At 40.5% G+C, this 12,838-nt stretch overlaps 1 protein-coding gene across 1 annotated transcript in view; it reads right to left on the reverse strand.

The window, feature by feature from the left end:
• Window positions 1-12,838, reverse strand: part of wwc3 (WWC family member 3) — a 40,955-nt gene that overhangs the window by 26,725 nt on the left and 1,392 nt on the right. The window lies entirely within an intron of this gene.

Genomic DNA, 12,838 nt, shown 5'->3' on the forward strand with positions numbered 1-12,838 from the left:
TTAGATAACATTTTTCCAACTAAGGATGAACAGGGACCTGGACAGACAGATCATACACAATAGAAGTGTTTTGACTAAGACTGTATAAAATGTGTTTAAATCACAATCTTGATAAACAGACAATCCAGTGTACGAGTTATCCTTGAATGAACTCCTCTGGTGTCACATGCTCCTCAACATTTGGTCCGACTGAACGCTGCAGGTGGCCGCATTTGGACTGAACCCGATTCTTCTCCAGTAGCGGTGACGTTTACATTCGGGTTGACGTCGTTTCAGATTGCACCAGCATGAGGAATTGAGTTTAGTGTAAAACGAGCTGCAGCGAATGCCTTATCGCTGCTGCAAATCACATGTGAAACCCTGGCGCTTTCAAACGGAGGATGTTGGTGACAGCTGGGAGTGCTCTGTATTGTTTGATGTTTTTTTAAAGTAGTGTGACGGACTGTAACGCCATGCACTTAGTTCTGCACATAAACGTTATTTGCACACGTTTAGGTTTAAAACGCCGTATTCATTCAGAACAGGAGGCCTGTATCAATAACTTTCAGTAAATGTAACATCAAGTGAGATTTTGAGAAAATGGAAAGACAATGGATCTCCTACAGAAACATGGCCGTCTTTAACCACTGCGGCTCTGGAGGAGCTGCAAGGATCCGCAGCTCAGATGGAAGAATTTGTCAAAGGGACAAGTATTATTGGTATTGATACAACAAGGCCATGAGAAGTCCAATGTGCCATATGACTGCTGCAGCATATTTAGACCAATCAAAAAGATCCTTCATGGTTAATTAGCTTATTTTGGGCAAGAAGATTAGGGTCACAGAAAAACAAAAAGAATTGATTCTGATCTCAGAATTCTGACCTTTGACCTCAGAATATTAAAATCAAAATTCTGAGATTAAAGTCTTTCAGTGGCCCTAATCCTCTTTTGTAAACCTGACCTGCTAATGTTCTGTTTCTTTATGTTCAGTCAGAACATAAATCTGGAGAAAATAATCAAATCTGAATCCATGTCTAGAGTTTCAATCTCAGCTACAAAGATGTTGATATCATTTCTCGGTAACATTTTATTTGAAGGGGGGTGAATAAGACTCACATGACACCTGTCTAAACATGACATAACACCTGTCATGAACATGAATAAGCCTTCATGAATATTTATAACGGTTGTCATAAAGTGTCATTCGGTAAATTATGACACTTAATACAAAGTTGACATTCAAAATACCTTTATGACAACTTGACATTAAACAAGAAAACATTACCGATATAAATTTGTTATAAAAGTATTACTGATTGCACTTTAAAAATTAGGTAACTTTGTGTTATTAAAGGTAAAGTTTAAACAGTAATGATTTCCTGGTTAATGTCAAGTTGTCAAGACATTTTGAATAATGTCATCTTTGTATTCAGTGTCATAATTTACCAAATGACACTTTATGACAGTCAAATTCATGAAGGCTTATTCATAAACATGACATGTCATGACAGTCTTATTCACCCCCTTCAAATAAAGTGTTAGCCATTTCTCCAAGACATTGCATTGAAAATACACACTTTTTCCACAATAATTCACTTAAGTTTGAACAACCCTTATTTGACTCAAACAATGATCAGAAGATAAAAAGAAAAGACATGCTTCATACAACTCCGTGACAGACAACCGGTGGCATGATGGCGGTGGGTTAAAAGGAGCTGCACAAGTGGAGTTTGGAGACAAAGCAAACAAGGCCACGCTCCTTACCTGCTGCTGCTCTGAGTGTTTGTGAAAGGCAAACAAATGTCCAGACACCAACTGCTCTTTAAATACTTGGACAAGAAGCAATCAGACAGCATGAGAAATACTTTAGCTTGGAGGTTTTACTCACAAGTACAGAGGTAAAAAAACCCCTCCAAAATAAAAACAGGAGTTTCAAAGGAAGGAGTTGTGCTATTCTTGGAGTAAAAACAGAAACACAAAGGAAAAGGAGGAAAGTTCAGAAGACACATGGGGATGTGGGAAGCTACATGACGTCAGAGGGAGTTTAATCCCAAACTGCCCTCTGACCCAGCGACGGAGACAAAGACAGTGAAGGGGGGGAAGAAAAAAAAACAAAAAAAAAAAAACATGTCCTCCACTCACAGCTCTGAGTCTGAATGTTTGGTTTGTTACGCAGTCTTGTGACAGCGCCGTCTGTGTTCCAACTCATGTCTTGGGAGAGTCTAACCGCTGCCGGGCGGTCTCTTAAAGAGACGGGCGCACAGCAGGACGGAGCGGAGCGGGGGTGTGTGATGACACCCGTCTAAAGAGCGGGTGTCAGCCGATTCATATGAAAAGTTTACAAAAATATTTTTAGAGATTAACCTCAGTCTGCGTCTGGGAGAGAAATCCTTGAGTCATTCTCCCGTCAGGCTGGCATGGTGACCTGGACTAAACCTGGGAGTGCTGACAGCATGAAACGGCCAACACCAAATTAACTTGCCTTTGGCTTTTAGGGTTATAAAAGGCTTTTCATAATAACTATATTTATACACCGTCATTATAAAAGGCAGCTGCAGGATTAGCGCAACTAAACAGCGAGTGTCAGAAGGGGAGCATTAAGGAATGTTCTTGCCCTGCTGGCCGTGTGAGTCATTAGGTGGCCAATGCTTATAGAAATATCCCACATCTTCACGGTCCACATTTAAAGACGGCCTTTAAAGCAGTTTAAGACATAATGCAGCGCAGCATTAATGGCTCCCAGCGGTTTCCAGAGGACCATCACCGACTTTAGTTCCCAAAATTCCTTAAGGTTTTTTGAAGTTTATAATCTTTTTTTTGTTGAAATGTTGGGTATAAATGACAAGTCTGTAATTATTATTAGCCTCCGGATCTACAGCTAGAACTGCAGCAAACTTGGCAGACATGAGCTAGAAGGCAGACTGGCTACCCTCCACTCTTTGCTCATCGTCTTTTTGTGTTGTGGCTTTTTTTAGCTCTTAAATACATTTTGTTATGGATCGAGTCTCCAGGAGAGCAGAAAAGCTGAATTTAGTGTCTTCTAGAGCTGCATAGATATCTTTGTATTTTGTTTGAGTCATTTTTTTTTTATCCGTTCAGTTTTTGACCCATTACATCACAGTATTTACTGTGGAACTGCTGAACAAGGTCATGGACTTCCAGTTTACCAATTTTGCAAATCTGCCATTTTTTATTCAATCATTTCAGATTTATTCATTTCCATCAGCAGTGTAGAGGACACTTTAAATCTGTAAAAAAAATTCCTCGACATGACACCATGGCCAAATATAATGATGGGTTTGGAAGATGCACTGAAAAACAAATGCAAGTCATCAGAGCTCAGACTACTGTCTTTGACCTGGTTAATCCATTTGACGACATTTGCCTGCAGCATACAATTTTGTGCTGAAAGCAGCTCATCATTTACAAACTATATATCCTGCTATTTATGAAGGATAATGTAGTGACTGGCCTGTTTGATGCACCACCAACAAACTACATCTGCTGCCAACTCTTAAATCACCTCCTCCCTCTCATCACGCCTCAAACTTTCAAAACAGGAGCCATTCAAACACCAATACATATTGGACAATTAGTTTAAATGCAGTGTTTTCACCTCATTTATACAAATATTTAAAACAAAAAAAAGCAATTATTCCTACTGCTGCCAAAATGCAGCAGTAGGAATAAGTAACAGACTTAAGAGGAAGCAGCCTTTTGAATATTTCAAAACAAAACTAATCAATAATTATCGATAGACTGATGGGATGTATCGTCTATCGATTCCAACCACATCACCCAGTCCTACAACAAAGTGGGACATGCTTTATCAGCCAGCTGGGCAGCAGTGCACAGGAAAAGGCAAAGCTGAATAACTTTATGCTCACTTGTAAACTGTGGCTGGTTCTGTAGACCTTGGTACCGATAACAGACCCACACATTTGAAGCCACAAGTGAATAAACACCAAAATGTTAAACGCTACATTGAAATTACAGATAGATACTAGTCTTCCAAATTCACACACAATTTAAAGAAAAGACTTTTTTGTGCCGTTTCTAACTTTTGTTGAAAGTAGGTACAGATGTTTTTATTTTCAATGCTTTTCACCATCATCATCATCTCTTTGGTCACAGACAACAGGAAGTGAGGCAGTCATCTAAAGACTGAGGAAAAGCAGAACGTGAAAACGACAAGCATGTTCAGCTGAGGGACGAGCTGTTCCGGGGTTTGCTCGTGTCTCAGATAAACATATTTGGTTGTCAGACACATTTGCTAATTCTAGAATAATCTGAGCCATTTTGGGTCGTCCCAGAGGATATTTCCATCTCCACAGCTCCCTCCCCACAGCCCCCTGCCTGGCGTCGGGCTGCTGCATGGGAAAGGCATGTGAAACTGGAGTCTTGAGCGGCCGGTGAAGTTGGGTCGTCCCCAACAGCTAGTCGCTGCACCTGGGCAGCAACAGCAATTCTCCACAAAGGGAACAGATCTCCCCAAAGAAAGAATATATCACAGGATCCAAATAAGATGTTTCCATTATCAAGGTATGTCAAGGATGTAAAATGTTAGTTCTTAAAATTAGGTTCTGTCATTACATCTAGTTCTTTTTGGTAGCGCACAGATGTGAGGCAATTTATGACAAACTGAACATGTTTAAGTCTGAGGGACCATCAGTTTTGTGGTCGTCTACGTTTTTTCCAGGTGAATCATGTTTAAATTTCTCATCGTTTTTCTCAGGAAAACCTCCAACAACAGCATGACCGTAACCTCCTTTCGTCTTTGGTAAGAGATCACAAGTGATTCCTCGTACTAGCTCTAGACTCAAGTTTGTTTTGGTTGCATTTACCCAGAATACCCTGCACTATAATCCACTTCCTGCTTTCAGAGTGGTCTCTGGTCTGCTTGCATCTGCAATCGAACCCAGACCCAGGTTTTTTTTTTAGGGAATCAGAATTGGCTTCGTCAGTCCACAGAGTTTGAACATTCAAATTTCCTGAAAAGAACCAGACTTTCTGGGAAAAACAGTCTAGAGTTGGACAAAAGCAAACTAAACAGGGCTGGTGTGAATGAACCCTTGGTCTCTTGTAAAGCTGCAATTATTCCAACAAGATATTGCTGTATTGCTGAAAATTTTAATTTGATTTGTTTCACATTTCCCCTCCCTTGCATATTTGTTTGTATGATGGGATATTTGTGTATTTATGTTTGAATGACCATATTAATTTGTTCTTTTTAAAATCAATAAAGAGATAAAAATCACCATGATCTTACAAAAACTTATGAAATGATTCAACACTGCCAACAGGAACCTCTCCATTTCCAAGCCTGAATGGTATTCCTCCTCCAAGTGTTTTAATATAAAGTTGTCTTAAAGCTCAATGCGACAGTTTTGAAGGCGGGGTTTAAATCTGTATCTTCATGACATAAATGCTAAATATTGTAATTCATGTCAGCCACAGCAGAGAGCCTACTACGCTGCATTCCTGAAGTCGAAATCATAACAACAAACTCATCCAACCATCAAAACCTTTTCGTTGTCCCATCTTCGCCCTAAACAAGCTGCCAAACTTGACAAATAAGAGCTAAGGAAATAAGTGAGGCTCAACCTCTGCATAATTGTGACCGGGAACAGCAGCAAATGCCACAACGGACATCCCAGACGACACGATCACATCAAATTCTGCGCATTTTTTCTTTCTACCCTAAATGTCACCTGCTTCAAGTCCCACAACGTGACACAGGCAATCAGAAACAAAAGGGCCACAAGTGTCGCCGGCCTGAAAATTCCTGTCAGAGTTAAAAAAGAAACGTGGAAAACAACTTTGGGAGGAATGTCATTTATGTCCAGCCTCTCTGGCGCTGCATTTCAGAACAAGCAGCTGAGACATGCACTTCTCCCATTATATGTTGAATCTTATAGAAATAGGTCTCTATAAGTAGACCGACATGTCCTGTCTCTGTGTACATTTAGACGGCGTCTGGACACATGGACGGGAGCGGACCAGGCAGAAGTAAAGCAGCTCGGCTGCCGGAGATGAAGGGTTTGTCCCTACTGAACCGAGACGATACTTCAATATCAGCAGAATTAATTGTGACTCAGCTATGCAATCCATGTATTGCAACCGTTTGTTTTTAATTCTTGCTTTTACTGACAAAAGTAAGATGGTCTGCAGTGCAATCCTGCCACATTTGGCATGACTGCAAGTCCACCCTGCCAACAGTTAGCTTAGCACCAACAAATGGAAAAAGACTGATAAAAGTTCCTTTGAGGTCATAGCTGCCATTTTGGATTTTGTTCTGATGGGCCATCTCACACACATACATTGTGCAAACTCAGTGTTCATAATGTGAAAATATTAAGATGGCAAGATCATTTACAATAGAAGCACATTTTCCTCACTGCTGTCTTGCTGAGCCTCCAACACTTATCTTTACAACTTTTGTTCAGTATCAGGGATCAGCATAAAATACAGCCAAGACTCCATGCAACAGGCTAGATATTAGTCTGCCACACAACACATTGGGAATCCAACAATTACTTTTTTTACAAACAGCCTTTAGCAATATTAATATTGCGATGACATTTCTGATTTACAAATTTTGCCGTTGATAAATTGTCCCAGTAATCATTGTGATAACCTGCAATATTGAGACCATTTTCAAGAAGTATATTGCCTCCTCAAAGACCAACAAATGTTACGTTTCTAAAGAACCCTTAATAGAACTGGAAGATATTTTAAATATCCAAAATAAAAATGGCAAACAACTGAAACCAACTGGATTATCAAGTCTCTATAAACAAGATTAGAATGGAAGTTACTGAGCTCATTTCATTTCATCATGCAATTAATTGTTTGCTTATTGCAGCAGGCTTAGTGTCATGCAACACGTTTGTAAAGCAGCAGACTCCAGGCTAGCAGTTGAAGACAGCCTGACTAAATATGCCGATATTGGCTCATCATGCTGCCAGTGCCATTTAAAACACAAAACTTATACTTTTCTGAGCAATGAGCATAATTACCTGAAAGACACTACTCTGCTTGTGTTTACTCTAAATGAAACATGCACAACCCATTTCATGTGGAATGTTCAGAAATTTCATTAACAAATGCTGGTTTTCTTGCTGCAGTTAATTGTTGCTTTTTCCTACTTTAAATAAAAAAGAAATTGTATCATGTTTGATTTTAAATTTTCGGGTAAGTCCTGTAATATTTTTACTCTAGTTTATCACACTGAGAACTTCATACCAGCCCTGCTGCCTGTGGACTACAAGCTTTTTGCCCCCCCTCTGTTTGAATGAGAATTGTGCACATGTGTGGATAGGAGGGGGGGGAAAAAAAAAAAACCACACAATGGTGCCCCCTGAGCATGAGGTTAGTCCACTGACTCTGGCATGTCCTGTTTAGGTAGTGTTCTTCACAATATACACACAGGGAAAGAACACAGCTGCTGCTGATGAAAGGGCAAAGAGGCAAACAGATTAATGCTAAGCAGAATTTAAGCAATTAATGGTCAACTTTATAGTAGTAAATAAATCTGAGGTAGGCAGATAGGAAGTGGGACATCAAACAGGTGTCAGCTGGAGGAAAGGGGTCCAGAACAAGAAGTGGGTTGACACTTATTGTCAGCTCACTTCAAACACACAGGGCAAAATGACAGTCGATGTTTGGCAACAGCCTCTGCAGCGAAAGACAAAAAAAAAAAAAAAAGCCATCATAATGAAAACACTGGGGGAAGCAAAATATCAGCGGGGTTCAGCGCATGTGAATAACCTTTCAGTGCTGGAAACACAGCTCACCCTTTCCAGAATAATTGAATTTGGTGTGCTTTGTGACCAAGCATAAAGGCCTCCCTTTGCCGAGCGGCAGGCCGACCATGACTGTTGCATAACAGAGCTAATAAAGGAGGCCTGCAGGCCCCGGGATGAGAGGAGGGAGACACATGGGAACTGCCTCCGTCCTGCTGCTTTGTCTGGAGGTGCAAGCGAGCAATGAGCCCCCTCTTCACTCCCCTGGAGCATAAGTGTAGGCATGCCTAGCATAACGCTCATTCCACAGCAACAAAAAAAGCCCCACAGAAGTGCCTGTGTTATCTGCGGGAGATGGCCAGGCGTTGCTAGAGGCGTCCATCATCCGTAGAGATGTGAACATCCCCGATGCTGAAGGCAAAGAGAGTGTCTAGAGCACACACGCCAAAAACCACACCCCAAAAACCACACTCACACAAAACTTAGAGATGCCCCTCCGCCACAAAACACCAAAAGAAAAAAAAGAGCACAAGAAACAAGCCGCAGAACAAATAAACAAAACAAGGAGGTAATTAAGCCATTTCATTCCGGTGTTTTGTACCTGTGGCACATCTAAAAACTACAGGACAGCGGCCCTTGAGGACTGGAGTTTGACACCCCTGGTCTAGGTATACCGCAGGTATCCGTTCACACTTCCATCCAAGTTTTCACTACATGCCGCCACCTAACCCGAAGCAGGTCCGTCTGAACAAGCCTGAACTCTGGCTGGTCTACGCAGCTCCGTTACAGAACATCATCATCATCATCTCTGGCAATTACGATTGCGATGAATGGCTCTTGTGTTTCAGCGATTAGACGATTATCCGCCGCCGATTCTTTGTGGACTGGCCGAGCCCGGAGCTAGTGCACTCTTAACGGCCCCGGCATCCAGATGGGAGATGTTGGATCCCAGCAGGAGGAGAACGTTCTGAATCAGCCGCTCAAAAAAAAAAAAAAAAAAAAAAGAAAATGAAGAGAAGCCCACAGGAAAATCTGAATTCGAGTTTACTCTCGAAAAACATGCTACCATGTTACAATGGTGTAGATGAATCTCTTCAAAACAAAAGGCTTTTTATATGCGATTCTTACAGTCATTTAAGAACACCACCACCTAGCGCACCATTTCTTGCTTCTCTGACCTGAACTCGCATTTGGTGCAGCTGAACTACCGCTGCAGAATTACCTGCTGGAGCAAAACAACTTCAGGAAATCCCCTCCAAGAACCTGGTTGACTTTTATTCACTTTTGCTGGGCAAATGTTCCCCCGATTTAAAAACTTCGGCAAAAGTGGCACTTGTAAGTCCAGTGTCCATTGTAGCACAGATTCATCCAAGCTCCACATTAAGAGACATTTGATTACACACACAAGTGGTTCATGCAATACATTTGTTTAGGTCAAGTGATCAAAAGAATAAATTCTATATTGATTAGGATTATTATAATAAATATTTAATAATATTTCAGCTAGGCCTGGACAATAAATCTATCAGTGGTTCTTAACCTTTTTTGAGGTACCGAACCCACCAGTTTTATATGCGCATTCACTGAACCCTTCTGTAATGATAAATATGATCCCCCTCTACCCCCCAAATTCAAGATCAACAAGTCTTCTTAAAAGGTAGAGTCTCTGAGAACAGTTCTTCAAAATATAGTCACTGTTTTCAGCAAAGTTGAGCTGACTGTCCAGGAACGACCCAAGGTATTTAAAATTTGCCACAGTTTCAACAGGTTGGCCATCAAGACAAACTGGAGCCACTTTAAGGTCTTGTTTAGATAATTTAATTGGCTCTACATTCTTAAGAGAATGGAAAAATTAAGACTTTGCTGTATTCTGATTTAGTCATGTAATTAGTTGCGTTACCACCCTCACGCCACTAGAGGCAGTCCCAACCCCGAAAAGGTGCGACTAAGGAGCAGATTTAGAAGTACACCGAACGCTACAGAATTTGTTAAAAACGGTGAGTTTTGCTGAAGTAATTAAAGACAAGTTCAAATCCATGCTGAGAGTGGCGCTCCTTCAATCAGTGCTTCTCCGCAGCGCTGATTGGCTAAGCGATGTAACGTGATCCTCCGCAGCAAGTGATGGCAAAGCGGGGCGTCATCACGACTTTACACAAGTGTGTCTATCTCCGCGGCAGAGACTCCGCCGAACCCCTGAGACCGACTCATCGAACCCCCGGGGGTTCGATCGAGGTTAAGAACCACTGATCTATATATAAATACGTCTGATAGAATATTCAGTAATTCCATTGTACTCCAATCCAGAACCGTACAGCATTATGGGAGATGTAGGAAGAGGTTAGAAGATGTAAGCTAGGCATTAACCAACTCGTTATTTGGTTACCTAGCAACAACATGTAGTTACTTGCGCAGCAGCAGCTTCAGATTTCGCCACCGTGTCTCATAACATCTTAAAAATAAAAACTATGGCGTATAGTGAAACCTGGGGATAAAAGAAAGGTCACGCCTCCATTTTGGCTTTTCCAATATCCAAATGTATTTAGACTGATCAATAATAATCTATATTGGCTCATACTGTGATATCTTCCAGCAGGAATAACTATTCAATTATGTTAAAATTGTTTACTTTGATATTCCTAAGCAAATGCAGTGAAACTGTTTTCTTAGTACTATGAGAATCTCACAGCTGATCAGTATAAGTGTTTTCAGACTGCTTTCAAAAGAAAAAAAAAAACAAAAAAAACGAGAAAAAGCTTTGATTAGCCAGACTCAAACACACATCAAGACAGTTTTATCTTAATAGGTGACTTCATGCCATCTTTAAAGACTAATGACAGCATAACATGTTCTCATCTAAAGAGTTATAAATCACCAACAGTGAGCGAGTGGATGATATATGCTCCCTTAATTAGCTTTAAACAGATGAGCTGTCAAACTAGGCTTTTAAGTCTACATTATGCTTGAGTAGCTTTCAAAGTGAAGGAGAAAAACATTAGGTCAAAGCCTGACAACGTTTTGATCTGATGCATGTCAGCCAGTCAGATTTAGTAGCAGGTAAAGAGAAATTTATAGGACAGGCCGTTTCAGGTGGCGACAGAAGGCATTCCTCTGCTTAGATAGCCAATAAATCACCAAGCAGCACCAGAACAAATGCAGGAAACATTCCTTTAGTCATGCAAACCTACAAACTCCCCCCGACAGACGCACACTGCTGGAAGAAGCTGTGAAACAGCGATGCACCCTGTGCAACAATGCTTCATCAAAAAGCAGGGAGGAGTGGGGGTAGGGTGGGGGGTCTTCAAGAAAATCTGGGTTTCTAGATTACATCCAGCTACAGCGTTCACCCTCCTGCTGGAATCAGAGGCCAGAAATGTTGAGCATTTCTTTGCTCAAGTCCTCAGTTGCTCATTGCGACAGATGAGGGTTCACAGTTTGCTTCCACTTTTCTTGTGCTCCGACCTGCATCACAAGTTCTCAGCCAGATGTCTGCTGGGAATTTGAGAATTGAAAGTTTCCTTTTGCCAGCAAAACTGTAGATTTGTGTCGCCACCTTAAAGTATTTTTTTTTTTCACCCTGCGAACTTCTACAAAATATCCCTGATTGCTACAACAAAGTTTAATATATTTTACAGGGATTTTATGTAAACACAAAGCAGCACAGTGGAAGAAAACAAAAAATTACAGAAATTTCTACAAATAATCTGAAATGTGTGGCATGCATCTGCATTCATGGCTTCCCCAACACTGATACTCCTAATTAAAGCCTATTAAAACAGAATGCATTCATCAGAGAAGCAGTTAAGACATCCATCAGATTTGTAAAGGTCCACAGCTCAGGTAGAGGAGCTCGTTGGCAGGACAGCCATTAAAAATCCATCACTGTTAAAAAAAATATAGGCAGAAAAAAACCCCTGTTCTATTTGGGGTGCTATGGTCAGATGAGATTAGAACTAAGAAAACTGACCCATTTCAAAGAGAAAAATAAATGCTGGACATTACAAGCATTTAGACTAAAAAGTTAATTTGCAAAAAAAAAAAAAAAAAAAAAAACTATTTAAAGTCAAAAACTTGTTCTACAGAAGGATGGATACTTTGGCGATATGCAAAGTTACAAGTTAAATCAATAAAAATATTAAAAGATATGCAACCGTTTCCAATATGGGTAATGGGTATCGTTGCCCAGGGCGCTATTCCATCAGGGGGGGCGGCATAAGCACTTGGGTTAAAAAAGTAATTGGTTCCCCTAATGAGTTTATTAATTTTTTATATTTTTACAATTAAAGCATGGCGAAAACATGGCTGCACACTATAGAAAACAAAAACAAATCAAATGTTTGCTTCTTACTATATTAGCATTTGGTGCTAAAACAAATGACCATTTTATTCTTTCTAAAGAATTTACCCTGCTTTTCATCTGGCTCTAAATAGAGTATTGTGAGACGTCGCAACTGGTTTATTTTGCACTGAACATGGATTTTCTAAAAACAGTTCGACATTTCTGAAACCTTTGTTCCACTTCTGAATACACACTAGACAGCATGTTTACTTGATTTTCTAGCATTACGACTCCCCTAGATGAAAATATTTTACACTGCTCACAGACTGCTTAGGCCATCGTTTCAATTTGTATATCATTTTTTTTTTTACATGGGGGAGGAGGAAGAAAAAAAAAAAAAAAGTACCACGAACAGAATGAAGCCTCACCCAATGCGGCATTTTTCCAAGAACAACCTCCAGGTAAAGTGGACTGGGTGTAAAGTGAGTGAAAAAGCAGCCAGAGTTTGAATAAAAACAGAATGAACTCTGAAAATATCAATTACTACTACTTAAATATGTTCCAAATATGGATTTGGTGAAAGACATTTCCCCACCCATTATCATACTCTACGCCTTGCAGGATTCAAATTTACTACAAAGACAAGAATCTCGTCTCTAGCTGTACGATAAAGAGCTACTTTGATCGATTTCCACCTTTCCCTTACATTACAGTAGAGGTAAAGTACTTGCAATAATTCCCAGTAATCTTGTAAATCTGCTTCAACTCCCCCGCTTGAGCCCGTTTCTGGGCTGGTGAAATCCAAATCCCCACAAAAGCACATCCTTGCAGCTTTCC

This window comes from Poecilia formosa, unplaced genomic scaffold (assembly GCF_000485575.1).
Source record: "Poecilia formosa unplaced genomic scaffold, Poecilia_formosa-5.1.2 Scaffold222, whole genome shotgun sequence".
Taxonomy (NCBI): Eukaryota; Metazoa; Chordata; class Actinopteri; order Cyprinodontiformes; family Poeciliidae; genus Poecilia; species Poecilia formosa.